Here is a 16,190-nt window from a genome sequence, read left to right on the forward strand (position 1 = left end):
ACACCAATGTAAATATAACCTTTACATGCCTATTTCAAATCAAATCAAATTTTATTAGTCACATGCGCCAAATACAACAGGTGTAGACCTTACAGTGAAATGCTTACTTACGAGCCCCTAATCAACAATGCCATTTCAAAAAATACAGATAAGACTAAGAGATAAAAGTAACAAGTAATTAAAGAGTAGCAGTGAAATAACAATAGCGAGACTTCCCGTGTGGCTCAGTTGGTAGAGCATGGTGTTTGCAATGCCAGGGTTGTGGGTTTGATCCCCACGGGGGACCAGTACGGGGGGAAAAAGAAAAAAGTATGAAATGTATGCATTCACAACTGTAAGTCGCTCTGGATAAGAGCATCTGCTAAATGACTAAAATGAAAAAATGATGAAATATTTACACAACCATCTTATGACACAAAATCCACTGAGATCAGAGACCTGAGTTTCAGTTAAACTCTCCAAAGCTTGCATTATGGTCTGCTCTGTTCCGGATGGACGGGTCTAAGAAAGCAAAGGAACACAAAAATAGAAATTAGACTGACAGTAGTGCATTAGGAACATTTTGGAAAGGCACACACCTGTCTATATAAGGTCCCACTGTTGACAGTGCATGTCAGAGAAAACACCAAGCAATAAGGTTGAAGGAATTGTCTGTAGAGCTCAGAGACAGGATTGTGTCAAGGCAAGGATCTGGGGAAGGGTACCAAAACATTTCTGCAGAATTGAAGGTCTTGGTCAGGGAGGTGACTAAGAACCCAATGGTCACTCTGACAGAGCTCCAGAGTTCCTCTGTGGAGATGGGAGAACATTCCAGAAGGACAACCATCTCTGCAGTACTCCACCAATTATGGTAGAGTGGCCAGTAGGAAGCCACTCCTCAGTAAAAGGCACATGACAGCCCGCTTGGAGTTTGCCAAAAGGCACCTAAAGGACTCTCAGACCTGATCAAACCAAGATTGAACCCTTTGGCCTGGTTCCCGTGTGGCTCAGTTGGTAGAGCCTTGTGTTTGCAACGCCAAGGTTGTGGGTTCAATTCCCATGGGGGAACAGTACGGAGAAAAAAAAAGTATGAAATGTATGCATTCACTACTGTTAGTCGCTGTGGATAAGAGCGTCTGCTAAATGACTAAAATGTAATGCCAAGTGTCACATCTGGAGAAAACCTGGCACCATCCCTACGGTGAAGCATGGTGGTGGCAGCATCATGCTGTGTTTATGTTTTTCAGAGGCAGGGACTGGGAGACTAGTGAGGATCGAGGGAAAGATGAACGGAGCAAAGTAGAGAGAGATCCTTGACGAAAACCTGCTCCAGAGCGCTCAGGACCTCAGACCTGGGTGAAAGTTCACCTTCCAATTGGACAACGACCCTAAGCACACAGCCAAGACAACGCAGGGGTGGCTTCGGGACAAGTCTCTGAATGTCCATGAACAGCCCAGACATGAACCCGATCGAACATCTTGGAGAGACCTGAAAATAGCTGTGCAGCGACGCTCCCCATCCAACCTGACAGAGCTTGAGAGGATCTGCAGAGAAGAATGGGAGAAACTCCCCAAATACAGGTGTGCTAAGCTTGTAGCATCATACCCAAGAAGACTCAAGGCTGTAATCGCTGCCAAAGGTGCTTCAACAAAGTACTGAGTAAAGGGTCTGAATACTTATGTAAATGTCATATTTCAGTTGTTGATTTTTTATAAATTTTCACAAATTACTAAAAACCTGTTTTTGCTTTGTCATCATGGGGTATTGCGTGTAGATTGATGAGGGGGGAAAACGATTTAATCCATTTTAGAATAAGGCTAACGTTACAAAATGTGGAAAAAGTCAAGGGGTCTGAATACTTTCCGAATGCACTGTATATACTGTAGGTCTAATTTCTATTTTTGTAAGATCACATATGCATATGAATGTTGCTAGAATAAACTACTGTATGAATAGGCCTAAACTCTGGCAAATACAGCAAATCTGGTGATTTTTCTGTTTTTTAAAGTGGTTCAGGGCGAACAGCCAGAGCAGCAGTAGTAATATGCACCTGTGCCATAAGGTTCCAGACCTTATGATCTACTGACCTTATGAAGCCATATACATAACATTACGGACATGTTTCCTCCATACCTGGTTGGGACCAGCATAGTTGGGACCAGCATCAGTTTACTCCCATCAACTATACCCAGGTCCTGGAGTTTCCCTATACTCAAGCAGCTGTGGACATGTAAGAGGACATGATCTTTACTACATAATGATGTATGGTAACATTTAAGAGTTTTTATTCATTCATTCTGGTCTTTTGCTCACACGAGAGATTAAAATTATATTTAGCAAGGAACGCATTCCCATAAATGCATTTCATTTATAATATTTAGGCCTGTTTTACAATGGAGTTATAGGCACCAGGAATGAAATAGTTCACATGACATTGCAACCATTTATGCGGTCCTCAGATGATTTTCTAAGAAATTATACCAAATGTGTACCCACCTACATTATGTTGTATCGAGTTATGTGTTAGGCTACTCACGCTTCCTTATGCAGCGAGACAAATCTTTCCTTCGGCACTGAGCTTTTGTGAAAGTTGTCCTCTCACCACCTCCACCATCTCTCCCAGATGGGCAGAGAGCTCGAAGCGGTTGCCGGTGGTCGAGCTTATGGACAAGCGCATGGGCGGTTTAGTAGGTACCGACGCGGAGACTGGAGCCTCACGGGGAATGAAGCTCTGTGTGCCGGGTTGATGATCGTCCATTCACTGGGCTACGTTCTGGAGGTCAGACGGTGATGGAATGCTTGGGAATGATTCTAGCCCTTTATTTGGGTCGTATGAGAGAGAGTAGCTAGTGTCCTCTTGTCAAAATGTAGACTCTTTGGAACTGACCCACACAACTCCAATACGCTTCTGCCGAAATAAAAATTAGTTAGATCTTCTTTGTCTTTGTTCGTTAATGGAGCCAAGTACATCAATACGTTTTTCGAAGCTTCTAACTGAAGATAGATAACCACAATAGACCACCATATCATGGCTTCCTCAAACTCAAACCCGCACATCCAACTGTATGTAGAAGCATCTGTATTTGATTACTGTTAAATCCTCCCACTGTTCATACTAGCCAATCAATATGACCGAGAGCCTAGTGTTGGGCAGCATGGTCTTGCCAGCTCTATATACTTACTTCCCACTTGTGGACAGGATCCATCCCTGTTCTTGTACCTCCAAGCACCATACCATTCATAAAGATGGTGATGTATCAGAAAAGCAAGAATGTCGCCTGCTTTTTATGCTTGACATATACAAACTATCATTTATATTGAAAAAAAGTATGGATTTTATTTTAGAAGAATGGGCTCATGTTAGAATGCTATGTGTGTGATATGAAGGAGATTTCCTCACACACTCATGTTTATGCTTTGCATTATGCTATCCACATGATGACTATAAAAGCCTACCATTCATGCATAAAAGTCCAAACATTTTACAGATCTGGAATTGAATTAGCAACTCCACAATAACCAGTGACCCTATTCTATTCTATAATTGTTTTTTTTGTATTTCATTCAACAGTATATTAACATTTGTATTCTAAGTTATTTTATCCTGTACTGTCCAAAGTATTAGGTCTCTTCTCCTCTGCTTAGTATTCCGGTCCAGTCTCCTCATTGATAAAGAACAGCGTCACCTGTCACATGGGTAGCACCCAGAGGGCCAGCGTAGAATCAGTGACGTAGACAGGCAGAGAAAAGCAGCCAGAACCTGTCACATCGGTTGCTAAATATAGCACCGCACCATCCACCCCGCTTCAACGAATGTGTCAGACCGTTCCCGGCACACCTGCCTCCCTCCATCCATCCACCCACTCACTAACTCACTCCATCCTCTCTTTTCAGCTAGTGCAAATATCCTTCCTCCACCCACTTATTTCATCCCTGCTTCTCCGAAATCTATCATCCTCTCTCTCCGGATATGGACAACTATTTTTTTTCGTCTTTGTCTGTTTTTGTTTCCCTCCCTCTATCTCTTTTTGTTCTCTCCCTCCCTCCCCCTCTCTCTTTTGCGCTCTCTCTCTTTTGCTCTTTTGCTCTCTCTCTCTTTTGCTCTCTCTCTCTTTTGCTCTCTCTCTCTTTTGCTCTCTCTCTCTTTTGCTCTCTCTCTCTTTTGTTATTATCCTTCAACACCCATTGCTACAACTCTTATCTGTATATAACCTGACCAATAGTTTTCTTGAGCTTTGGACCTCATACTGCAGAGAGGTGTGAGAGAGACGTAAACAAGGAAAGAGCATGACACGTTTGCGGTTCAAGTTATGTGCATTTGTAATATATTGAAAATATTACCTTCATAATACAGTATAATACACGTAAAGAAAATGCTATTCATAGATGTATAACTGCAGTTAATATATTGCAAATATATACTCTGCAGTATGAGGTCCAAAGCTCAAGAAAACTATTGGTCAGGTTATATACAGATAAGAGCTGTGGTTCAGGGTACTGTTCATTGAAGTTTGATTTAAATAAGCCTTGTTGAGATAAAAACGTAGCTGATAATAGTCTCCATTTTTTAATGTTCTATTTCTAGCCTCATGTGTGGTCATATCAGGAGGAATCCATGTCCTCCATGGAGTACAGCAAGATTCCAGCAAGAACAAACTCAATTGTCTAAAGTGGCTTCCTCTCCTCGTCTTCTTCCCTGCATCTGCACTAATTTAACAATCCAGGATAGATGAAAGTAGATCCCAACAAGACATTTTTCCCCAACATACTGTACTGCTTTTATCCACCCCATGTCTCCAGATTAGTGCAGATGAAGGTAAGGAGATGAGGAGAGGAAGCCAGTTTAGACTGTTGGGATGAACCCAACAGGAAGGATGTCCTGTTCCCTGGAGTAAAGCATGCAGGCAGGGACACTGCATTGAAGTCAGAAGACATGGAACACACTCCAGATTCCCCCTCTCTTCTCCAAATGTGCCCGCTGTCCAGTTATTTTGGGATGAAAGTGCAGATGTACATTTTTCTTTATTTTATTCAGGATATATTTTTTATCGATTCCTTTTGGGTCAACCATGCTCTACAGGCGAAACAGACGGCATACCCAAAAATAAAACACACATTCACACACACACACACACATTATTTATTTCATGGTATCCAAATGTGTGACTTCTGACTGATACTGACTTGACAGCCAAACATCCGCAGGAAACTCTGCTGACACGCCAGTTTCCCAGAATACATGACTGATTGATTCAACAACAGGAAGTGAGACATGACTGTGCTTGAGAAAGTCGTCCCCCTGAGAGAGGGAGGCGGCTCTTTCCCAGTACTCTTACTAAAAAAGTCCTTTGCCCTATTGCTTTCTGTCCCGCTTCATATTTCCACATAAAGCCCTGACATTGAAACATTTAATATGTAGTATGTGAAAGTGTTTTCCTTTAAGAACATCATGAACATCATGAGCATGGATCTTTGATGTGACTGTACGTACATATCCCAACCAGAAGCCATGGATTACAGGCAACATCCGCATCGAGCTAAAGGCTAGAGCTGCCGCATTCAAGGAGCGAGAGACTAATCCGGACGCTTATAAGAAATCCCGCTATGCCCTCAGACGAACCATCAAACAAGCAAAGCGTCAAAACAGGATTAAGATTGAATCCTACTACACCAGCTCTGACGCTCGTCGGGGATGGAAAACTCTTACGGACTACAAAGGGAAACCCAGACGCGAGCTGCCCAGTGACGCAGGCCTACCAGACGAGCAAAATGCATTTTATGCTCGGTTCGAGGCAAGCAACACTGAAGCATGCACGTGAGCACCAGCTGTTCTGGATGACTGTGTGATAATGCTCTAGGTTGTCGATGTGAACAAAACCTGTAAACAGGTCAACATTCACAAAGCCGCTGGGTCAGACGGATTACCAGGATGTGTACTCAAAGCATGCGCGGACCAACTGTCAAGTGTCTTCACTGACATTTTCAACCTCTCCCTGACCGAATCTGTAATACCTAAATGTTTCAAGCAGACCACCATAGTCCCTGTGCCCAAGGAAGCGAAGGTAACCTGCCTAAATGATTACCGCCCGTGGCACTCATGTTGGTAACCATGAAGTGCTTTGAAAGGCTGGTCATGGCTCACATCAACAGCATCCTCCCGGACACCCTAGACCCACTCCAATTCGCATACCGCCCCAACAGATCCACAGATTACGCAATCTCAATCGCACTAAACACTGCCCTTTCTCACCTGGACAAAAGGAACACCTATGTGAGAATGCTGTTCATTGACTACAGCCCAGTGTTCAACACCATAGTGCCCACGAAGCTCATCACTAAGCTAAGGACCCTGGGACTAAACACCTCCCTCTGCAACTGGATCCTGGACTTCCAGACGGGCCGCCCCCAGGTGGTAAGAGTAGGCAACAACATGTCTGCCATGCTGATCCTTAACCCTGGGGCCCCTGGGGGTGTGTACATAGTCCCCTCCTGCATTCCCTGTTCACCCACAACTGCGTTGCCAAAGACGACTCCAAAACCATCATTAAGTTTGCTGACGACACAACAGTGGTAGGCCTGATCACCAACAATGATGAGACAGCCTATAGGGAGGAGGTCAGAGAACTGGCAGTGTGGTGCCAGGACAACAACCTCTCCCTCAATGTGAGCAAGACAAAGGAGCTGATTGTGGACTACAGGAAAAGGCGGGCCGAACAGGCCCCCATTAACATCGATGGGGCTGTAGTGGAGCGGGTTGAGAGTTTCAAGTTCCTTGGTGTCCATATCACCAACAAACTATCATGGTCCAAACATACCAAGACAGTCGTGGAAAGGGCGCAACAAAACCTTTTCCCCCTCAGGAGACTGACAAGTAAATCACTGGGGCCAAGCTTCCTGCCATCCAGGACCTATACATTAGGCGGTGTCAGAGGAAAGCCCATAAAATTGTCGGAGACTCCAGTCACCCAAGTTATAGACTGTTTTCTCTGCTACCGCACGGCAAGCGGTACTGGAGCGCCAAGACTAGAACCAAAAGGCTCTTCAACAGCTTTTACCCCCAAGCAATTAGACTGCTGAACAATTCATAAAAATCACCACCGGACAATTTACATTGACCCCCCCCCCCCCTGTACACTGCTGCTACTCGCTGTTGTTTGTTACCTATGCATAGTTACTTCGCCACCACCTACATGTACAGATTACCTCAACTAGCCTGTACCCCTGCACATTGACTCGATACCGGTGCCCCCTGTATATAGCCTCGTTATTCTTATTCTTATTGTGTTACTTTTTATTATTACTTTTTATTCTAGCCTACTTGGAAAATATTTTATTCTTCTTGAACTCCACTGTTGGTTAAGGGCTTGTAAGTAAGCATTTCATGGTAAAGTCTACACTAGTTGTATTCGGCGCATGTGGCAAATAAAGTTTGATTTGATTTGACAAAAAATCCCCTCAGACATTTTCTTACCTCAGAAATGGTCTAAACTCCCTTATGATCATTGATTTGGGGATTAACTATCCCTTTAAACCCAGTGTGTAGGCAAAACAGTTCTACTCTGGGCAGGCATGTGCACAGATAGGAGATTACCTATGCTGACCACATACCCCTTTTCCCTTCTACTCGCTAAGTACCCTTTTGGGTGGTATACATACACTATATGTTTCCGGTCACAACTTGCAGACTTGTTTACGCTGCTGTGCGTTTTTGTTGCCGATCTTACTTTGCTACCTAACGGTTTTTACTTTTTCATTACCGTATATTTTTACTTTTTACCCTCACTCAACTTTTTTCATTCAACTTTCTTACTCCGGAGGTTTTATCTGGACATGGTTCGTCAGGACTTCAAACAGCCGAAGCTAAGTAACATTAACATGATGCCTTCTAATTGCAGTCGTTGTACTTATAATATACAGGAGAACGATCGCCTTACGGCAAGGATAGCTGTGCTGCAAGCCCAGCTTCAGACGCAATCGCTAGGCAAGGGTAATTTCAGTGTAGGAAAGGATGAAACAGCGTCTGTGCCACCAGCAAGTACAGATAATAACGTTAGTATAAACCCCCTCGCACGGTCCCCGCAGCCGGACAACTTTCTCATGGCTTCTGGAGGGAAACGCTGTAGGAATGCTCAACCGGTGTCGCTTATTCAGCCGACAGAAACTTTCAACCGGTTCTCCCCATTAAGTGAGTCGGAGTCGGAGGCCGAGACTTCTCTGGTCTCTACTCCTCCCGCTGTGGGGTCTGAGACGCCGACGGCTCCCACCATTAGCTCTGACAAATTGAAAACCCTAGTCATTGGCGACTCCATTACCCACAGTATTAGACTTAAAACGAATCATCCAGCGATCATACACTGTTTACCAGGGGGCAGGGCTACCGACGTTAAGGCTAATCTGAAGACGGTGCTGGCTAAAGCTAAAACTGGCGAGTGTAGAGAGTATAGAGATACTGTTATCCACGTCGGCACCAACGATGTTAGGATGAAACAGTCAGAGGTCACCAAGCGCAACATAGCTTCAGCGTGTAAATCAGCTAGAAAGATGTGTCGGCATCGAGTAATTGTCTCTGGCCCCCTCCCAGTTAGGGGGAGTGATGAGCTCCACAGCAGAATCTCACAACTTAATCGCTGGATGAAAACTGTGTTCTGCCCCTCCCAAAAGATAGAATTTGTAGATAACTGGCCCTCTTTCTGGGACTCACCCACAAACAGGACCAAGCCTGGCCTGTTGAGGAGTGACGGACTCCATCCTAGCTGGAGGGGTGCTCTCATCTTATCTACGAACATAGACAGGGCTCTAACTCCTCTAGCTCCAGAATGAAATAGGGTGCAGGCCAGGCAGCAGGCTGTTAGCCAGCCAGCCTGCCAGCTTAGTGGAGTCTGCCATTAACACAGTCAGCGTAGTCAGCTCAGCTTTCCCCATTGAGACCGTGTCTGTGCCTCGATCTAGGTTGGGCAAAATTAAAAATGGCGGTGTTCGCTTTAGTAATCTCACTAGTATAAAGACCTCCTCCATTCCTGCCATTATTGAAAGAGATTGTGATACTTCACATCTCAAAATTGGGTTACTTAATGTTAGATCCCTCACTTCCAAGGCAGTTATAGTCAATGAACTAATCACTGATCATAATCTTGATGTGATTGGCCTGACTGAAACATGGCTTAAGCCTGATGAATTTACTGTGTTAAATGAGGCCTCACCTCCTGGTTACACTAGTGACCATACCCCCCGTGCATCCGGCAAAGGCGGAGGTGTTGCTAACATCTACGATAGCAAATTTCAATTTACAAAAAAAAAGCTTCTAGTCATGAAATCTATGCAGCCTACTCACTCACTTTTTATAGCTACTGTTTACAGGCCTCCTGGGCCATATGCAGTGTTCCTCACTGAGTTCCCTGAATTCCTATCGGATCTTGTAGTCATAGCAGATAATATTCTAATTTTTGGTGACTTTAACATTCACATGGAAAAGTCCACAGACCCACTCCAAAAGGCTTTCGGAGCCATCATCGACTCAGTGGGTTTTGTCCAACATGTCTCTGGACCTACTCACTGCCACAGTCATACTCTGGACCTAGTTTTGTCCCATGGAATAAATGTTGTGGATCTTAATGTTTTTCCTCATAATCCTGGATTATCGGACCACCATTTTATTGCGTTTACAATTGCAACAAATAATCTGCTCAGACCCCAACCAAGGAGCATTAAAAGTCGTGCTATAAATTCTCAGACAACCCAAAGATTCCTTGATGCCCTTCCAGACTCCCTCTGCCTACCCAAGGACGTCAGAGGACAAAAATCAGTTAACCACCTAACCGAGGAACTCAATTTAACCTTGCGCAATACCCTAGATGCAGTTGCACCCCTAAAAATTAAAAACATCTGTCATAAGAAACTAGCTCCCTGGTATACAGAAAATACACGAGCTCTGAAGCAAGCTTCCAGAAAATTGGAACGGAAATGGCGCCACACCAAACTGGAAGTCTTCCGACTAGCTTGGAAAGACAGTACCGTGCAGTATCGAAGAGCCCTCACTGCTGCTCGATCATCCTATTTTTCCAACTTAATTGAGGAAAATAAGAACAATCCGAAATTTCTTTTTGATACTGTCGCAAAGCTAACTAAAAAGCAGCATTCGCAAATGGAGGATGGCTTTCACTTCAGCAGTAATACATTTATGAACTTCTTTGAGGAAAAGATCATGATCATTAGAAAGCAAATTACGGACTCCTCTTTAAATCTGGGTATTCCTCCAAAGCTCCATTGTCCTGAGTCTGCACAACTCTGCCAGGACCTTGGCTCAAGGGAGATACTAAAGTGTTTTAGTACTATATCTCTTGACACAATGATGAAAATAATCATGGCCTCCAAACCCTCAAGCTGCATACTGGACCCTATTCCAACTAAACTACTGAAAGAGCTGCTTCCTGTGCTTGGCCCTCCTATGTTGAACATAATAAACGGCTCTCTATTCACCGGATGTGTACCAAGCTCACTAAAAGTGGCAGTAATAAAGCCTCTCTTGAAAAAGCCGAATCTTGACCCAGAAATTATAAAAAACTATCGGCCTATATCGAATCTTCCATTCCTCTCAAAAATTTTAGAAAAAGCTGTTGCACAGCAACTCACTGCCTTCCTGAAGACAAACAATGTATACGAAACGCTTCAGTCTGGTTTTAGACCTCATCATAGCACTGAGACTGCACTTGTGAAGGTGGTAAATGACCTTTTAATGACGTCAGACCGAGGCTCTGCATCTGTCCTCGTGCTCCTAGATCTTAGTGCCGCTTTTGATACCATCGATCACCACATTCTTTTGGAGAGATTGGAAACCCAAATTGGTCTACATGGACAAGTTCTGGCCTGGTTTAGATCTTATCTGTCGGAAAGATATCAGTTTGTCTCTGTGAATGGTTTGTCCTCTGACAAATCAATTGTAAATTTCGGTGTTCCTCAAGGTTCCGTTTTAGGACCACTATTGTTTTCACTATATATTTTACCTCTTGGGGATGTCATTCGAAAACATAATGTTAAATTTCACTGCTATGCGGACGACACACAGCTGTACATTTCAATGAAACATGGTGAAGCTCCAAAATTGCCCTCGCTAGAAGCCTGTGTTTCAGACATAAGGAAGTGGATGGCTGCAAACTTTCTACTTTTAAACTCGGACAAAACAGAGATGCTTGTTCTAGGTCCCAAGAAACAAAGAGATCTTCTGTTCAATCTGACAATTAATCTGGATGGTTGTACAGTCGTCTCAAATAAAACTGTGAAGGACCTCGGTGTTACTCTGGACCCTGATCTCTCTTTTGAAGAACATATCAAGACTGTTTCAAGGACAGCTTTTTTCCATCTACGTAACATTGCAAAAATCAGAAACTTTCTGTCCAAAAATGCAGCAGAAAAATTAATCCATGCTTTTGTTACTTCTAGGCTGGACTACTGCAATGCTCTACTTTCCGGCTACCCGGATAAAGCACTAAACAAACTTCAGTTAGTGCTAAATACGGCTGCTAGAATCCTGACTAGAAACAAAAAATTTGATCATATTACTCCAGTGCTAGCCTCCCTACACTGGCTTCCTGTTAAGGCAAGGGCTGATTTCAAGGTTTTACTGCTAACCTACAAAGCATTACATGGGCTTGCTCCTACCTATCTTTCCGATTTGGTCCTGCCGTACATACCTACACGTACGCTACGGTCACAAGACGCAGGCCTCCTAATTGTCCCTAGAATTTCTAAGCAAACGGCTGGAGGTAGGGCTTTCTCCTATAGAGCTCCATTTTTATGGAATAGTCTGCCTACCCATGTGAGAGACGCAGACTCAGTCTCAACCTTTAAGTCTTTACTGAAGACTTATCTCTTCAGTAGGTCCTATGATTAAGTGTAGTCTGGCCCAGGAGTGTGAAGGTGAACGGAAAGGCTGGAGCAACGAACCGCCCTTGCCGTCTCTGCCTTGCCGGTTCCCCTCTTTCCACTGGGATTCTCTGCCTCTAACCCTATTACAGGGGCTGAGTCACTGACTTACTGGTGTTCTTCCATGCCGTCCATGGGAGGGGTGCGTCACTTGAGTGGGTTGAGTCACTGACGTGGTCTTCCTGTCTGGGTTGGCGCCCCCCCCTTGGGTTGTGCCATGGCGGAGATTTTTGTGGGCTATACTCGGCCTTGTCTTCGGACGGTAAGTTGGTGGTTGTAGACATCCCTCTAGTGGTGTGGGGGCTGTGCTTTGGCAAAGTGGGTGGGGTTATATCCTGCCTGTTTGGCCCTGTCCGGGGGTATCATCGGATGGGGCCACAGTGTCTTCTGATCCCTCCTGTCTCAGCCTCCAGTATTTATGCTGCAGTAGTTTATGTGCCGGGGGGCTAGGGTCAGTCTGTTTCATCTGGAGTATTCTCTTGTCTTATCCGGTGTCCTGTGTGAATTTAAATATGCTCTCTCTAATTCTCTCTTTCTCTCTTTCTTTCTTTCTCTCGGAGGACCTGAGCCCTAGGATCATGCCTCGGGACTACCTGGCATGATGACTCCTTGCTGTCCCCAGTCCACCTGGCCATGCTGCTGCTCCAGTTTCAACTGTTCTGCCTGCGGCTACGGAACCCTGACCTGTTTACCGGTCGTGCTTGTTGCACCCTCGACAACTACAATGATTATTATTATTTGACCATGCTGGTCATTTATGAACATTTTAACATCTTGACCATGTTCTGTTATAATATCCACCCGGCACAGCCAGAAGAGGACTGGCCACCCCTCATAGCCTGGTTCCTCTCTAGGTTTCTTCCTAGGTTTTTGGCTTTTCTAGGGAGTTTTTCCTAGGGAGTTTTTCCTAGCCACCGTGCCTCTTTCACATGCATTGCTTGCTGTTTGGGGTTTTAGGCTGGGTTTCTGTACAGCACTTTGAGATTTCAGCTGATATACAAAGGGCTATATAAATAAATTTGATTTTTGATATATGCAGAAGTATGTGGACCCTTAAAATTTGTGAATTCTATTTCAGCCACACATGTTTCTGACAGGTGTGTAAAATTGAGTACACTGCCATGCAATCCCCATAGACAAACATTTGCAGTAAAATGGCCTTACTGAAGAGCTCATTGACCTTCAACATGGCACCGTCATAGGATTCCACCTTTCTAACAAGTCAGATAGTCAAATTCTGCCCTGCTAGAGCTGCCCGGTCAACTGTAAGTGCTGTTTTTGTGAAGTGGAATGTCTAGGAGCAACAATGGCTCAGCCGCACACTACCAAGTTCCAAACTGCCTCTAGAAGCAACATCAGCACAAGAACTGTTCGTTGGTAGATTCATGAAATGGGTTTCCATGGCCGAGCAGCCACACACAAGCCTAAGATCACCATGCACAATGCCAAGCCTCTGCTGAAGTGGCGTAAAGCTTGTCACCATTAGACTCTGGAGCAGTGGAAACGCTTTCTCTGGAGTGATGAATCACGCATCACCATCTGGCAGTCTGTCGGACGAATCTGGGTTTGGCGGCTGCTAGGAGAAAGCTACCTGCCCCAATGCATAGTGCCAACTATAAAGTTTGGTGGAGGAGGAATAATGTTCTGGGGCAGTTTTTTTTAAGGGCTAGTCCCCTTCGTTCAAGTGAAGGGAAATCTTAATGCTACAGCATACAATGACATTCTAGACAATTCTGTGCTTCCAAGTTTGTGGCAACAGTTTAAACCTCTTTGGGCTAGGGGTCACTATTTTCACGACCGGATGAAAAGTGTGCCCAAAGTAAACTGCCTGCTACTCAGGCCCAGAAGCTAGGATATGCATATAATTAGATTTGGATAGAAAACACTCTAAAGTTTCTAAAACTGTTAAAATTATGTCTGTGAGTATAACAGAACTTATTTGGCACCCCCGAGGACAAACCATTCAGGGAAAACAAATTGAGGTCACTGTCTTTTCAATTAGATTTCTATGGGGAACTAGATTTATGAGGCACCTGGTTGCAGTTCCTAGGGCTTCCACTAGATGTCTAGAGTCTTTAGAAATTGGTTGATGTTTTTCCTTTGAGAAATGAAGAAGTACGGCTATTCAGAATGAGTGTAGAGCTAAGTGGACTGTTTTATTTGGGGAGCATGACCTGGAGCTCGCTCTACTTTCATTTTATCTGCTATTGAACACAGTTTATTCCATCTTAAAGTTTATTGATTATTTACGTTTTAAAATACCTAAAGTTGGATTAGCCTGTTGGGGCTAGGGGGTAGCATTAAACCCCGAGATGGGATTGCTAGCAAGGCTGGAAATTCAAAACATCAAAGATCTAATCATTTCAATTTCTCAAACAATCAACTATTTTACACCATTTAAAAGATAAACATCTCCTTAATCTAACCACATTGTTCGATTTTCAAGGAGGCTTTACGACAAAAGCATAAAGTTAGATTATGTTTGGACAGTACATAGCCAAAAAAGTACAAACATCCATTTTCAATTCAAGGTCAGGCGTCACCAAAAGCAGAAACCAGCTAAAAGTATGCACTAACCTTTGACAATCACAACTTGCAGACTTGTTTACGCTGTTGTGCGTTTTTGTTGCCGTTTTTACTTTGCTACCTGACGGTTTTTACTTTTTCATTACCGTATATTTTTACTTTTTCCCCTCACTCAACTTTTTTTTTCATTCAACTTTCCTACCCCGGAGGTTTTATCTGGACATGGTTCGTCAGGACTTCAAACAGCCGAAGCTAAGTAACATTAACATGATGCCTTCTAATTGCAGTCGTTGTACTCATAATATACAGGAGAACGATCGCCTTACGGCAAGGATAGCTGTGCTGCAAGCCCAGCTTCAGACGCAATCGTTAGGCAAGGGTCATTTCAGTGTAGGAAAGGATGAAACAGCGTCTGTGCCACCAGCAAGTACAGATATTAACGTTAGTATAAACCCCCTCGCACGGTCCCCGCAGCCGGACATCTTTCTCATGGCTTCTGGAGGGAAACGCTGTAGGAATGCTCAACCGGTGTCGCTTATTCAGCCGACAGAAACTTTCAACCGGTTCTCCCCATTAAGCGAGTCGGAGTCGGAGGCCGAGACTTCTCTGGTCTCTGCTCCTCCCGTTGTGGGGTCTGAGACGCCGACGGCTCCCACCATTAGCTCTGACAAATTGAAAACCCTAGTCATTGGCGACTCCATTACCCGCAGTATTAGACTTAAAACTAATCATCCAGCGATCATACACTGTTTACCAGGGGGCAGGGCTACCGACGTTAAGGCTAATCTAAAGACGGTGCTGGCTAAAGCTAAAACTGGCGAGTGTAGAGAGTATAGAGATATTGTTATCCACGTCGGCACCAACGATGTTAGGATGAAACAGTCAGAGGTCACCAAGCGCAATATAGCTTCAGCGTGTAAATCAGCTAGAAAGATGTGTCGGCATCGAGTAATTGTCTCTGGCCCCCTCCCAGTTAGGGGGAGTGATGAGCTCTACAGCAGAGTCTCACAACTCAATCGCTGGATGAAAACTGTTTTCTGCCCCTCCCAAAAGATAGAATTTGTAGATAACTGGCCCTCTTTCTGGGATTCACCCACAAACAGGACCAAGCCTGGCCTGCTGAGGAGTGACGGACTCCATCCTAGCTGGAGGGGTGCTCTCATCTTATCTACGAACATAGACAGGGCTCTAACTCCTCTAGCTCCACAATGAAATAGGGTGCAGGCCAGGCAACAGGCTGTTAGCCAGCCTGCCAGCTTAGTGGAGTCTGCCACTAGCACAGTTAGCGTAGTCAGCTCAGCTTTCCCCATTGAGACCGTGTCTGTGCCTCGATCTTGGTTGGGCAAAATTAAAAATGGCGGTGTTCGCTTCAGTAATCTTACTAGTATAAAGACCTCCTCCATTCCTGCCATTATTGAAAGAGATTGTGATACTTCACATCTCAAAATTGGGTTACTTAATGTTAGATCCCTCACTTCCAAGGCAGTTATAGTCAATGAACTAATCACTGATCATAATCTTGATGTGATTGGCCTGACTGAAACATGGCTTAAGCCTGATGAATTTACTGTGTTAAATGAGGCCTCACCCCCTGGTTACACTAGTGACCATACCCCCCGTGCATCCGGCAAAGGCGGAGGTGTTGCTAACATTTACGATAGCAAATTTCAATTTACAAAAAAAAAAACAATGACGTTTTTGTCTTTTGAGCTTCTAGTCATGAAATCTATGCAGCCTACTCAATCACTTTTTATAGCTACTGTTT

General features: G+C 44.3%; 1 long non-coding RNA gene across 1 annotated transcript; it reads right to left on the reverse strand.

Annotated features, from left to right (window-relative positions):
- Nucleotides 1–389: 389 nt before the first annotated feature.
- LOC115169400 (uncharacterized) lies at nucleotides 390–3,139 on the reverse strand. Its single transcript, XR_003870861.1, has 3 exons — nucleotides 2,517–3,139; nucleotides 2,114–2,200; nucleotides 390–501 (listed from the first exon to the last, which is right to left on the reverse strand). It is a non-coding gene; the product is annotated as an uncharacterized LOC115169400 (long non-coding RNA).
- Between the last annotated feature and the right edge of the window lie 13,051 nt (nucleotides 3,140–16,190).

This window comes from Salmo trutta, chromosome 31 (genome assembly GCF_901001165.1).
Source record: "Salmo trutta chromosome 31, fSalTru1.1, whole genome shotgun sequence".
Classification (NCBI taxonomy): Eukaryota; Metazoa; Chordata; class Actinopteri; order Salmoniformes; family Salmonidae; genus Salmo; species Salmo trutta.